Below are 15,825 nucleotides of genomic sequence, written 5' to 3' on the forward strand. Positions count from 1 at the left end.
TTCTCTTTGTTTCTAAGATTTTCAGTCACAACAAGGAAGCTTTACCAGTCCATCCTCTAGCTCTTCCAGTCCCTTAAAGGTTAGGACCATTGGCATGGCTTTCTCCATTTAAATAAATAAGAACACATTTGGGATATTTGTACTTTTAGCATAGCTGTTTTCAAAAGTAATAGTTAAGTAAACTCTCTAAATGTGAATTCTTGTAACTGTAAAATATTGTCTGTATTATTAGAAAACAATTCTCTCTTGATTTTGAAATACAAGCAAAAAAATATACCAGATGCACATTTTATTTATTGTATAAGGGAACAAACACGGATTTAAATCATTTTTATTATAAGATAGAACTCTGAATTATGTTATATCTGTGTTTGTAATTAGAGGGCAGAACAGATGGTGGAGTCTTAGTTTAAAGCAATATGTCTATTAAAGTAATGCATGCTGCTGAGTAATTGTTCCAAATCACAAAGTGTCCATTCACCATGTTTTCAGAAGAAACTGGCAGTCTGAGATACAGCAACTTTTTGGGGAGAGTTTAACAAAAATAGAAACAAAAACAAACCCCAAAGGCATTTTTCCAATATGCTGCTAATAAAATCCAAAGTTAGGAATATTAACTATTTTTCATAAAAGAATCACAAAATTAGTATATCAAGATTTTGTTAGATACTCATAAAATTCTTCCATGGGTTCGGCAGTGAGAAAATACTAAAGGTGTATATTTTTACTTTAAATATACATACTTGTGCATGTGAGCTATGTTAATAAGTTCTAAGAATGCTTTTCTAATGGGCATCTGTGAAAACATAGCTTTTTACTTCCTTGGGAGTCACGCTGAGACTCCAAAAGATTGCATGCAATTTCTACATTTTCTATACTTTTCCTTTGCACTGATTTCTGCATCTAAAACTACTGGATGATTTCCTGTTTTAGGAACAGTTCTCAGCAAAATTTCACCTAATAGTTTGAAGTCATCATCATAGTGGCTCAAGAGAAGAGACAGAGAGGTGTTGATGGTAGTCAGACAGGTGTAGAGGGTACACTTAATTTCATCCCTATTATCAGATTATCTTTTGCAGACTGCAGCCAGCTAAGTACACAGCAGTAAGCCGTTGTCAGGCACATAATCAATGAGATGTAACATGTTCAAGTGTTTTCTTTTCTCCACTCTTCAAGGGCATCAAAGAAGTTTTTTATAGAAACTTTGGTAGGGTTTTCTGGAACGTTTCATCTATTTTCATCTATTTTTTCTAGTGTTAACAAATATGTGCTTTCTGACAGAACCTAGATTTTTATGTTGTTTTTATTTTTCCTAGGAAAATAACATGTAGATCTTTCTGAACAAAAAACCCAGAAAAAGCTGTTTAAAACTACCTGACAATTAAAATCTTTTTAGGATATGTTCATGAAGTTAAAAAGAACACCTTAGGTCTTTAAATTCAAACTAAGGAAAGCTAGTTATGTCATAAGCTTTAAAAAGTTTTTTAGCTTTTGAAAAATTCAGAATGTGATTGCACTCTTATTTCTAAACATTCTCATCCACAATGAGCTCTGAAGATTATGAGCTATTTCATCTATGAGCTATGAGCTATAGCTCATCTATGAGCTATTTCATCTATTTCATAGATGATCATGAATGTTATCTGGGTAAAGTAGCTGGTAAAAAGTGCTTATGCCCAAAAAAAGTTTGCTCAGTCAGGGAGAAGGAATACATTAGATACTGGTGTTAATTTACTACAGTTCATGATTTCTGTTATTCAGCAAGACCTCAGATCCTAGAAAGAAATTTGCTTGTCATTTTTAATCCAGCTTGGCAGACAGCTTTTTCTTACTTGATGACCTATTTTTGTTTCCTAGGACTCCTGCTTTATTCATGTGCAGGAGGGGGGCGAATAAGACAAATGGGAGAGAAAAGAATGTTTATGTTTAAACTTTGGATTGCAGCATATGATAGATGGGCTCTTTTCCCGGATCTGACAGACTTCCAGCCAAGCTAAAACTGTAAAACAATTGTATCTCTAGTACTTAAAAGATGTTTGCCTCTGATTCTCCAAATGTAACTTATGACACCTGTAACTCTGAATATGAGTAGTTTTCTCCTGTGTGTTTATAGCTCTCTCTCTTATTAGTGCTTTTTTTCATAAAAACACAACTATAAAATGATATCCCATTGCTCTCTAACAAAACCCCTAAAATACCTTTGAGAAAATCACAAAGCAGAATTGTAAAAACAATTGTAACACATCTTTAAGAGAAGATAAAATAAGATCTTTGTAAATGCTTGAAACGGCAGAAGCAGCCAGGTTCTTGCTGATGTGTTTAAAAATAGCAAATTAAAGCCTTTCACGGATTTTAATATGCATTTTTCTTTCATATTCTTCTAGTCTAACATTTGGCAGACACATAAAATCTCTAATTAGGGGTAGGTGTGCATTTGAAATGCTAGCTTTTGCACATAGTTTATGCTTAAAATTTTCATTATTTTTCAAAGACCCAAGAGAAGCAAATTTACTAAAAACAGGCTGATGTTTAGGCTGTAGACTGTCACTAGAAATTTAGTTGTGATCTTGGTCCAGATCTTAAAATAGAAGCTAAATTCCTAATACAAGATTCAGCAGAGTTGCAGATTCTCAGCTCTAAAATTGCTATTAAAAATCTATTGATTGCTGTTCATTTAATTCTGGAAATAAACAACTCATAGGATAACTTCGGGTATGACCTAGCATTTTTGGATACCAAGAACTAACTCAGATGGGTTAGGTATCAGTAAAAAACCCTGTTCAGATATATTTAGCAAACAAAAAGTCTAGAAAGGGTTTTTGAGTCTATACATTGTTGCCTTGAGCTCTTAAACACAAAAGTTCCTTTGTAGTCAAGCCTTTGGCCAAAAGAGAAAACCTGATTAAAACAAATACATTTAAGTACACTAAAGTAGATAATATATGCATTCTAAAGCACAGCCCAATAAGAGAAAATGTACAACAGAAATCTTCTCTTGTAGATAGGGCAAAAGGACAAACACAAATTTCATTATTTTAGAGGTTTTTTTGGGGTAGAAAATCAATATATTCTGCTACTTTTCTGCTGTGCACCGAAGTAGTCACAATGAGACATCTGTACTTCTTATGGTACCTGAAACAGCTGTGAGTGTTCAGTATGGAGTTTGAATTCATGAGAAAGATGAGTGAGACATTTAACCTACCTACTATACAATGTTATTTCCTGGATAAGATCTGGCTTCTTAGTTCAAAGGGAACAAGTAAAAAGCATGTTTAAGTTGTCTACAATTAGCTGCTTCTGTTGCCAATATATGACTGAAGTCTAGAAGCACTCTCTTCTCTCTTGAACTTAGACATCATAGGCTAAGGGATATTGAGTAAGTCTCTAGATCTCTGTGGCCAAGTTTTCCTGAGTAATAAGCACCAACGTTTCCTACTGTTCAATGCAGATACACATGTTATTCCCATAGTAAGAATCATCTCTGAGGTCTTCTAGAAATTTTCAAAGAATTACATGTACAGAACACTGTCTGGGAGAGAATTTGGATCCTGAGCTGTTCTTAGTCTCTGTTCTGTCTTTCTTTGTAATGTCGTACTACTCCGAATCAAAAACTTGTCTATTTCCATAATTTAAAAAAAAATCCTACAACAAAAATGGCACTGTAGAGTTGGACTGAAAGTTAAAGACATGTTTACTTTTCTGTTCCCCTCCCTGCAGGAAAGGACTTCATTTGGAACAGATGGGGTGTTGAGTGTTTTCGCACCTGAGATTCCCTGTCACTAGCATAAATGTGCAGGGAATTATGCACATCATTTACTATGCATTTCATTTCCCTAAGCTGTGTTCAGCTGGACCTTGTACTCTCTGCCCTTCACTTTCATGGACAATAAAATCTTCTTGAACATATGCTGGGGAGAAAAGAATTAACCTGTAGAAAAAAACAAAACCCTTGATCTATCAATGCAGATAATTCATCTTAAGCTTTTCTAATTCAAAGAATACCTTCCTTGAAAACTGTGTCTGAGGTGATTACATCTGTCTTGCACCTGTCTTAGCCCCACACTAGGAACACTTAGGAAAATAAATCACTTTATAATGAACAGTGTCGCTGCTTATATTTAAACAAATACTTTGCCAAATCTCTTTTTCAATATCTCTTCTGTCATTAAGGTTGCATGCCATTAAATCCCTGGAGGGTAGTAGGCACTGCTGCATACTGTCACCAGTAAGCCAGAAGCCTGAAGTTGTCATGTTGCCGATATGACCTCTAGGGAGGTGATTTGGTTTTTGCATTCCCTTGGAGTAACTGCTGTCCTTGGTATCGATTACCAAGAAAAGGCATTTCCTGCCTGACATAACAAAATCATATATGATCATTTCATTCCTTCCAGAGTTCATGCTCAGTGATAAGTGAACTTGCTTTGAAAGACCAACAGGTTAAGCAGTAGCAACAGTAAGATGAATCATCGCCCTGCTGTTCTGCCTCCATCGCCCTGCCTAGAGATTTCTAAAACTTTTCAGTAGTGGGTCTTTTCACTAAAACTTTTAATTTCATTTTGCTTCTATTTCTGTTTACAAGTTAGCAAAGACTAAACCTATATCGTTAAGTACATTGCACATATAAGGGTAGATTACTTGCCAGACCAAAGAAAAGACTTTTCAGTGCCTAAATCCTTCTTTTTTTTTGCCATTACATCCATGTCATCTGTTAGTATTACTACTTCACACGTGAGGTTGCACACTTTAATGCTCTCCCTATCTGTCAAAAAGTACACGTGGCTGGTCTAAAAAACCCCCAATTTATTTTGGTTTCCCAAAGTGCATAAGCATGAATACCTGAGGTTCAAATTCAGATCAAACTTGTTCTGTCTCCTGCAGATGTTTTTGCACTAGCTCCCACTTAATTATATTGGCTTTTAAAAAATTAATAGCAAAGCTCCCATTCGCTTCAATACAATTATAGTTTACCCATTGAGGTTAATGGGACCACTAAATTATGCAGATATTTTCTGGCATTTAAGATTTTGAAAGATTTTTATTTGAATCCAAAGCCATAATCTTTGATTTGCAGCCTATGAAGTCCCTTCGGCAAATTGCTTTTGAAAAAGAAGATGAAAAGGGCTTACAACTCTGAAAATGTCTGCATGAGTCCAAAATATTATATTTATTTATACTTATAGGTGTATTTGTTTTTCCTCTGAATGGGTTTTTGCAGTTTTTTGCCACAAGTTCTTTGCAGGAATTAGAAACTCCTTTTCTGAAAGTTGTGTTCATCAGATGTCAGATGCAGTTGGAAGCAGTATTTCCCTCTTAAAGGAGACTCCTTGAGGAATAGAGTAAAAGAAATGTTGGCAGCATCTACATCTGTTGGAGAAAAATATTTTATAGGAACATAAAAAAATAGATCAATGAATAAATATTCTGAGTAAGACTGTTCTCATCCTCAGCCTGACTCCAAACAATGGGGAAGGTAACACCTGGCACTGCATGCAAGGAAATAGCTTGATATACATGACTTTTGTCATGAACTACACTCATTTTCTTTATAATAAGGTACTTAAAAGGATTGCCATTGTTACTGAGCTTCTTGACTGAGAGGAAGCTGTAGTGGCTTAAACTCAGGGCTATACATCAGTAAAATGGCTGTACAGAACTACTATACTCCATTTTTACCAGACAGCACTTGAAGTGATACAGGAAAGTTACGAGCACCAATCATACACTTCACAGTACAATCTTGTACTTTCAGCTACAGTTTCAGCACTACCATCATTCATTATCCTCAGTCGTCATGGCTTAGTTGTTATTATTGCATTATCAAACAGATATTTGCTTTTTGTTCTTTTTCCTTGCAGCTGCGTCAAGATTTTTATCAGACATCCGATCCCTACCAAACAAGTACTTTCAAGCCTAGCACCTTCAAGTGATGTTACTGTCACTGTACAAAGCTGTTTGTCCTCCAAGTTCACAGCAAAAGTGATGTTACTAACCCCTATGATACTCAAACATCGGTGAATTTATTTCCCCCAGCATGGGATCTAATAGTAAATGCAGTAAATGCTAAGTATACACATACGAGGTTTTTTTCATCTCTTATTTTGCTGTGTTAATGAACTATTGTGGCTCCCTTTCTTTCTCTTTCTTCCTTAGGGATAGCAGAACAGCAGCAATTTGAGGCATAACAGTAGGCCTGGCTGAAATAGATGTGAAAGCACTGATTAAAAAGTAATTCTATTGTGTGCACATCCTGGAAGAACATGATATTAATTAATTAGACTACCTACTCAATGAGAGATAACTAATCAAGATCACAATTATCTTTTCATTCCACATCTGGACAGTGCTGTATTATAATACAAATAAGAAATAACAATAATTAATAATAGTAAATTTTTGTTCTAATTCTGTTCTCATAAACATACCTAATATTTCCATAGATAACTTTATTGGAAATAGGTGAGATTTTCTAAAAAGTCAAGGAAATCCCATCTAGTACAAACCATGTAATTGACATTGTATAATTTGCTTGGCATTTTCGAAAGAGATAAGAAAGCTTTCCAAGCAGAGTTATTCTGCAGAAATGCATTCACTCACTGAAGTTCTGGGTCCCTCATGTTTTTCTTTTTGAAAGTGCCAGTCCACCAAACTGGCTGTATAAAGGAAATGAACGGTGGTAGCTCTTTTAAGTAACACAATCACGTGTTATAAATTTTCCGTTTCAGATTTGTATCACTTCCTTCTTCCTCCCAAATAGCTGATTCAAAAATGTGACTTCCTGAGCTTTGCCAGATTCTAAGGTACAAAATACACTGAATAACTTGGGCATTTTTGACTGAGAGCAGAGGAGAAGTGCTTATACTACTTCACTCTTCTTTCAACCCTCCCATCTTTGAGGCCTTCTCTGACAACAGGAAGCGATGCCCAAAACAGTCTTTTCTAACTTACTATGCTCAGTCACAGCCCTGCTGAAATACAGACTCGTGGCTTGAGAGATAGAGAAAACATTGTTTTGTTCAGTGCACATGCTGATTAATACAGATGTACCTCTTCACCACTAGCAGTAATCTACTGGTCTGCTACTCCCAGACTTTCTGCAAAGATGCTCTATAATTTCTGTGCCAACATCTCAAAAACTTGTGTTCCTTGGCAGCGAATTACCTGACAAAATCCAATCAACAAGTGACATCGTTTTATGCCTGTCTGCCAATGTGTCATAGCTCAGATGCGTCTTTACCTCTGAGGGCTTAGAAGTAAAAGACTCTCCTTCTCTCCAGGACCCCTTAAATAATATCCTCTGCCCAAAGCTAGGAACACCAAACTGCCATTACTAGGTTATAAATTTGTCAGGGATGTGTCTGAAGGTCTAAGGCTCAGCTGAACAGAAGTCTGTAGCAACATATGCAGATGAAGAAAAATGATCTGTGATTTTGATAATAAAAAAGAAACACTTGTTCCTGTTAATGGGCTTTTTTTTCTGTAATATTTGTTAAGTAATATTTTGTGTCTGAAATATTAAGTTATTAACTATTGGGTAGTCATCATTTGTATTGTCTGGAGACAGAAACCTAATTCATAGTAAAATTTTATCAAAGGGCAGCCAGTACCTAAAACAGGTAGGTTAATGTTTTTTTTCTGTTCCTAGGCTTGTGACTCAACATATCGAAAACTGGAAAATATTTAAGAGTGGGGATATAAATTTCAGTACTTTTATATAGATAATAAGTAATGTTTCTTTTTTGTACTTCTGGAGTGATTAATATGTGTGGTAGGGCCATGCCCTTTGTCTTACAGATTTTGGAGTCTTGAACTATATACAGTGGTGCCTTCACTGACTGGCTACAATTTAAGGTATGAAGTACTGCTTTGATCAGAAAAAATTGTATATTGTCTCCTATTTTGCAGTTAGAAGCCTGATCTGACATTTAGGAGCCATCAAATTCCGGGGAGATCTCTGGGTTTCTGCACAAACCTGCAAAGATCAGTGTGAGAAATAGCAATGCAAACTGCCAAAGTCTGGGAACATGAGCTACCTGTAAGAAGTTTCTTACAGCTTAGGGCAACCCCAGAACACCACCATTGTTGTACAGATAAGACTTCAAAAATTGTCCATTTTATTCTATACACTGCAGAGAGGAAAAACAGGAGAAATCAACAGCTGCTGTGTGCCAAAAAGAGAAATACTGAATTGTGTGCCAAAAAGATTGCTTTGCTTGGATTTTTCTTTTTTCTTTCAAGCATCACAGGGATTGCACCAACTAATTAAGCCTCCTTCCCTTAGGCTTAATTGATCTTTGACAACTTTTTATTTTCTTTTTCAAGAAGTGATAGCTCACCAGCAAGGACTTCTATAAATTCTCACAGTTCTAGTTTTTGCAGTCATCTGAAATCTGTTCACTACTGACCTTCAAAAAAAAAAAAAAAAAAAAGAAGAAAAGGAAGAAAAGAACAGAGCCCTTTTAGGACTATTGGCCAAATTCAAACTGATTGAAACTTAAGGAGTTATTTTTTATGTTACATCAACTAGATGTGGTCAAATAACTGCTTTTATCATGTTTTTTTTTTTGAATCAGAATTGTACAAGAAAGCCCAAAAGTATATGGAGGACTTTTTATTCTATCTTTGTATTCAAACAGTTCCGATGTGATTTTTTCCATACATACCAGCTATATGTAGATTAGGACTCAAATCTTTTGAAGAGCCACAGGTTCAGAACATTAAATCATCCTCTGCCTAGAACTTTAGCAAAATGTTGTGGTTTAGCCCCAGCCGGCAGCCAAGCACCACGCAGCCACTCGCTCACTCCCCCCCGGTGGGATGGGGGAGAGAATCAGAAGAGCAAAAGTAAGAAAACTGGTGGGTTGAGATAAAGACAGTTTAATAGGGAAAGCAAAAGCCGCGCACGCAAGCAAAGCAAAGCAAGGAATTCCTTCACTGCTTCCCATGGGCAGGCAGGTGTTCAGCCATCTCCAGGAAAGCAGGGCTCCATCACGCCTAACGGTGCCTTGGGAAGACAAACGCCATCACTCCAAATGTCCCCCCTTCCTTCTTCTTCCCCAGCTTTATATACTGCCCATGACGCCATATGGTATGGAATAGCCCTTTGGTCAGTTTGGATCAACTGTCCCGGCTGCGTCCTCTCCCAGCTTCCTCTGCACCTGGCAGAGCATGGGGAGCTGCAAAAAAGTCCTTGATTGGTGCAGCAACAACCAAAACATCTCTGCGTTATCAACACTGTCCTCAGCACAAATCCAAAACATAGCCCCACACCAGCCACTACAAAGAAAATTAACTCTATCTCAGCTGAAACCAGGACACAAAACTAGTAACTATAGGAACTTCAGAGATTTTTCATGATCTAAAAGGTGTTTTTGACAGATGACACCAACAAAAAAAAGTTTTTTTCTTGTTTCCAGAAGTGCAGCTCAGCACTTAAAGATTAATAACAAGTTGAATAACACATAATTAACAAGAAGAAATTTTAAAATAACGGTATGGTTTCTAAAAATGGTCAGACATCTCTTTTAATAGTATGTTATGGCCATTTTTTGTATATAAATAGAAAAAGCATCATTTTCATTAGTGAATTATGTTTCTTGAAATGCTAACAACTTATTTTTTGTGTTATAAAATGTGCCCTGTCTTCGAAATCTTTCAAATTACAACTGTTATTCTTTCAAATGTGAAAGCTCCTTGTATCAAAGAGTTCTAAGATTTCTTTTGTCAGAAAGTAGTCTCTGGACCTGATGTGTTTGTAGAACGTGTCTTTTCACACTAGAAAAACAACACACAATTTTTACCTGTACAGATCATGCAAAGACTGGGCTTTAAACTGATCTGACAAATGCTGCAAAACATACATTAAAGATGTATAAATACTATGCAGTTTCGGATTTGTGAAAATAACTCCATAGGTTTGGTGATAAAAATAAGAAAGATAGATATTCTAGTTTACATATATATTATCACATCTCTGAAAAATCTATTAAATCTTTATTTTTTTCTATTCTTTGATTCTTGCTTTATTTTTCTGGGGCAAGCATTTTTTTTAGGCTGCTTTTCCTGGTTCCCTGTTTAACTTCAGCTTAACTTTGCATTTCTAAAACGATCTTCACTGTGATATGTCAAAATCTGGGTCATTACAGTAACTGCAGGAGTCTATGCAAATTCCTGCCCCTCTACTTGAGGCAAACTGGGAGTCCTGATCCAGATAAGCAGCAAATGTAAATCAAACTCAGACAGGGCTTTAATTGAGAAGACAGAAAGTGCTAAACTTAGTAATAAATAGCAACTGTTCTTACTCATATTGTGGTACAACCTGGGCATTTGGTAGACTCTTTGTGGAGTATAAAAGTCACCTTACAAAGTCTTCAGTTTACTTTTAGGAATCAGCCCTGTGCATCCTACTGTGGCATAGACATCTACAAGTATATAAATCCTGGCAGGTGTGTCTTTTAGCCTTTATGGTCACCCTCAAGTTATGGCAGGCCAAACTTGTCTCTATTAGGTCTAAATCAATAGTTCTTTCTAAGCTAACTGTACCCAAGACCTAACAACCAACGTGAGGACATCTACAAGGACTGTGTCAATTCAGTCCCAATTCTTTTCCAGTCTCAGTGAATTCACTGACAGCCAGTGAAAGTTGCTCAAAACCACTACATAAAATACAGACAAATAAAGCAAATTGTTAAGCATGTCAAGAAATTTGCTGTATCCTGTAAAAGAACTGCACTGGTTGTATGCAAATCAAGAATCAAACTTCTCACTGTGCTTTAGGTGCCTACCAGGCTTTCTCTCTCCTCAGCTGTATGTTTTACATGGAGTCGCTATGTAGAAACTACTTATCCCATCAGTCCCACTGCTGGTTATCCTTCTCCTTCATTCTTTTGTTGCCAGGTGCCTGGGCTTATTGAATACTAACTATATCATCCACTCAGCTGGGAAAGGATGTTATCTGCAAGATTTGTTGCTTTCTTTCAAATTCAGTCTCCTGCTCCTGGCGGCATTGACAGAGCACATTATCCGCGTGGCACTTAGGATTGCTGTTGCCTTGCATATCAAGAGACAGATAGGCACAATGAAACCCTGCAACTTAGTCAAAGTTTTTTATTAATACCTGTGGATCGGGATTTCACCTCCTGAGAGAAAAGGCCCTTTTGTGTGGTAGGCTACACAGCAGCTAAATTGGAAGTTAGATTTTGAATTTATGTTCTGTGTTTATACTCCGAGGTTTGATAGATTTTTATATTTTAAAATAAGGTCTTATAAAGAAATGAAATTGAAACACAAAAAATATGTATTTCAAAACAATGCCAGAGGAACCATTTAACATACATAAAAGCAGATTGTGCCTCTTTCTAAAATTACTCTTTTTTACATATATTTTCTCACAATAGTAGCATTATTCATTTGCTAGAGCAGATAGGGTGTACATAGTTTAAGTCAGAATTTATTTCTGTAAGTTAAACTCAAAATTTGGTAGTTTAATGTCTCCTTTCATCTGTCTTGAAAATGATATAAAGCCATTCTTAGTTTCCAATAATAAGAAAAAATTAAGCAGTTTTGCAGACTGCTTAATCACACAGTATCTGAATGTTTATCGGATGCAGATAGCAGGAAATACTTAGCGATGCTTTAGTTCTTTATGGAAGGCAGAGATGAATGATGTAATATCCTATGATATAATAGGAAGCTCACATAAACAGATAGCACTGTAGAAACATTGCAAATGTGTAGCTTCAATGCGTTATGACAAGTATAGTCCCCTTTCTATTACCAGCAGCATAAGAATGTAAGATCACCCCCTGCAACCCAAAACTTTTGGCTGAGTGAGCTGTTTCTGGAGAATTACACGTAATACAGAAAAAAATCAGATTTAGCAAATAGTGGCAATTTGAATATTTAATACATTAACATCGCGACCTGTAAAGGTATAATGCCAGGAGATAGGCTCAAGCTCTGAACACCACAGTGCTGTGAAAAAAGGAGATGAAGAAAGTGGAGAGAAGAATTGTTTATTCATGCGTGAAGGGGTTATAGTGACTCAGACTTCTGACATGCTCTATTTTCAGGGCCAGTTTCTAATCCCAGAAGAACTGCAGAACAGCAAGCTGAAGAAAACCTGCTACTCAGCTTGTGAACCTAAGGAGATTTTAATTTTTGTGGAGTTACGGGAATAGCAGATACGTCTAAAATTAAGAAACTGTCCCTTGGACTCTTTGGAAGACACACTTCTTGTAACTACTGCTAAATATGTAGGGGTTCTGCTGATTCCTGGAGTTTATTTGCCTACTTTTAAAATTACTGTTAGTAGCCAACTTAACTGAACAAAACCCACTCTTAATAATTTTCCCTGCTATCCCCCCAGTCTGTTTAACATCTTAGCAGGATTAGTGTCATCTGTTTATCCAGTAACTGGAATCAGTATGGCTGTTGACTTAACAGTATCTTCTACGAAAGACATTGGTGCAATAATAAATACTTACTAAAGCAAATATTAAAATACATTTATAGTAGCCACTGTAAAATCTAATTAGCAGCCAAGTGATGGAGCAAAATGCCATGCAAACACATCATGAATGAGAAGTCCTATCTGAAACACCTGAGCTGTTACAATAAGAAGCCAAAGGTTAAAATTCACCAGGAGGAGAAGGGTGTAATCCTAATAGGGTGGTTTACAGCAGCCCCATGGTAGGCAGATGTCACTGATGAAACAAACTAACTGGGGCAGTGACCACATCTCCCTGTCCTCCCAGCCACTAGCCAGGGACCTTCAAGGAGGAATTAATGTAGGAAAGTGATAGCTATGTCCATTTGATGAACTTTTCTCTATCAGCTATATGTGGGGATACTCAGAAATTAACTCGTGTGCCTCCAGTCATGCCTGTGTTGTGACTGACTCTCTGAGGTGTCTTTTACAGTATATTTAATGTGCAAGTGATGACGTACAGATGTGGCCCAAATGCGTCACCTCAAAAATGAAAAGTAAGGAGGGAGAAGAAATAGTCTGTTGCTATGTAAAACAGAGAGGACACAGACATTTGCAGAATTTTGAAACCATTACGTTTGGGATCTGCAATGATCTTTTTGGATGATCCTACATAAACACATCTTCCTATCTCTTCTATAGATATGGGGTATCATTGAACCAGTGATTTATATGAGTATATGGTGGGAGGAAGACAAAAAAAACCATATTGGCTATCTGTTAAAAGTATTTTGAGAAACAAAAAAAACAAACCCCAAACCCCCAACCACAACCATTTTCATTGTTTTCGTTTTTGTTGTTGTTTTCACTGAAGACTCACAGAGCTCCATTGAGTTAATATCATTTCATCAGTCCGATTTAGAAATGGAAGCCATTCTTCAGTGTAGATTTAGTTGCCTGCCTCAGTTATTTATTTTGAGGTGATGAGAAAAGAAGGCTGTTGCTGCTCTGGTGTCCAGGAGTAACAGCTGGTATTTTCTCCTCTTGAAAGGATTGCCAAGGACAGAAATACATGGAGCACTAGTGGCTCAAAAGACTCAGAAATCTGTCTGAGCAGCTGTCACTGAGATGAACATAGTGCAAATATGCAAAATGTTACTTTGGGTTGCCAAAATCTTCAGTGGTTTTGGCACCTCTTAGCTGTAAAACTGGATGTTCTGTGGATGGTGACAGTAATAGCAATGTCAGGCACCTCTCTGCAGCAAGTAGGAAGATGCAAGGTCTTTTATTGCATATTTACTGAGACACTGCCAATGGGATGGCAGAGGCAAGACAGGCATCAGTATGCTTTGGTGACTTCATGTATGGATTGTTCTTTAATTTAATTTAGTTTCACAGTCAAACAAATATGAAGCAACCAGTTAACATTTTTCACAGTAGGGCAGCAAAAAAGAGGCTAAGGAGCAAATCTTCAGCTCCAGAAAGAGACAAAGAATTCAAAAAAGAGATTTAGGAAAAGAGGAGGGGAAAGGCAAGAAAACCTAGGGTTTGCACAGTTGTTCTGCATTTCTATGTAAAATAAGTTACTATTTGGAAACATGCCACTCCGGAAACAAGGATTCTTTTTTTTCTTCTTTCAATTTCATGTGAGTGCAGCTTTCATAAAGGAAATTCCTTGCAAAATCATGAAACCTGAAGTTTTGCCGTTATCCTTAATGAGATAATATTCCCTTAAGTGCGTTGCGGGGAGCTCATTCAGTTTGGATAATCCATTTTAGAGTGGGAAGGTATTGCTTCTGCCTTGTCCTCTACCCCACATGCTGCAATGGAAGGGACAATCTCATCTGATTGTTTCATAAGTCTGCTTCATCTTGTTGGGACTAGAGCAATCATTTCAAGTTCCTGGTGATAGAGTAGCTAATCCATGGCCCAGATGGACTTCTCTGCTATAGAACATGAGCTAAAGATCAATTATTTTTTATTTTTGAAGTCTATGTCATTAGTCACCAACTAATATTCAAACTCCATTGACAGGTGGTCTATGTGGGAAAGCTTTGCACCTTTTCCTTTTTGACTGCTGTGTAACAGGTTTACTCACAGGTATACAAAAGGAGGAGAAACTTCTAGGACACACATCCTTTTGAAAATACAGTTGTTGGACACAGTCCAATTTGTAATTATGAGGCACCTAAGCACAATGGTCCACAAAACAAAATATAAAGGACATTCATTGAAATAAGAATCCAGAAGAAAATGAAAAACTAAAGACATTGCTTTGTTATTTCTTTGAATATAACTAATTAAAAACAAGAATATAAAAGGGCACTAGATTCTAGCTAGTAGTTATATAAAATTATATTCTTTACACCATATTGTTCTGGAGACAGGAAAGAACATACCACCACCAACAACAACAAAAAGTGAGATATACACTGCAGGAATATCAAGAAGGAATAATAAAGTGAACTTGATGTTGTGAGAGAAACTATCTAATGGTCCAGGATTGGCACCGTTGTCTGGGCAATGTACAGCAACAGTAAAAACAAATAAACAAAATGTAATGATGCATAAGGAACAGGGTGGGGAAAACAGCAGAAAATATAATGTCACAATATAAATCAATGAGTTTCCTTCATCTGGAATATCATTCTGTCTGTTCCAGCTCTGAAAAGATACATCAGAATAGTGTAAGCCGTCCAGAGGAAGATGATTAGAATGACTTAATAAACAAAAACACTTTTCTGAAGAGATATTGAAAAGATATGGCTGGTTTATTTTAAAGAGAACATAGAGAGAGACACAATAAAAGTACATACCAGTAATTTGCATAAGAACTACAGTACAGAGGATCAAACAGAATCATATCAGTTGTCATCACTTTTCCAATTTTCCATTTCAGGGAAAAAGCACCACTGAAAACAGATACAATACAAAGGTCATATTCTTTATATTTCAAAAGAAAACTTAACATAAATACAAATAATTTTCTGATGCTTTAGCAGGAAGATGCTTTTTCATCAGAAAGTGTAAAGATGTTTTTGTACTTGTATGGCACAAATGCTTGGAGGTGGAAACTGCCCCAAAATAATTGTCACAATTGCAAAGCCACACAGTCATACCACCAGATTCAAGAACACATGCCAATATGTGTCAGTGAAGATGAGGTAAAAACTCATGAATAAAGAACATATGATCATTGATTTTGATCCTGCAATGAATTTTGCTGTAATCATGGACAAGTGGGCTACTGCAATGTTTTTAAAGCTGTTTTGATTTTCAATGTTGTTCTTAAGACACAAAAATTTAGAGGCTATTTTTGTAAAGTGTTTGTGCTACTGTTTCTTTATCATTTAAATGGAGATAAAAATCTTTCCAATAGGGCTGTTTTAAGGCTTACAGAA

The sequence above is a fragment of the Mycteria americana genome, chromosome Z (genome assembly GCF_035582795.1).
Source record: "Mycteria americana isolate JAX WOST 10 ecotype Jacksonville Zoo and Gardens chromosome Z, USCA_MyAme_1.0, whole genome shotgun sequence".
In the NCBI taxonomy this organism is placed as follows: domain Eukaryota; kingdom Metazoa; phylum Chordata; class Aves; order Ciconiiformes; family Ciconiidae; genus Mycteria; species Mycteria americana.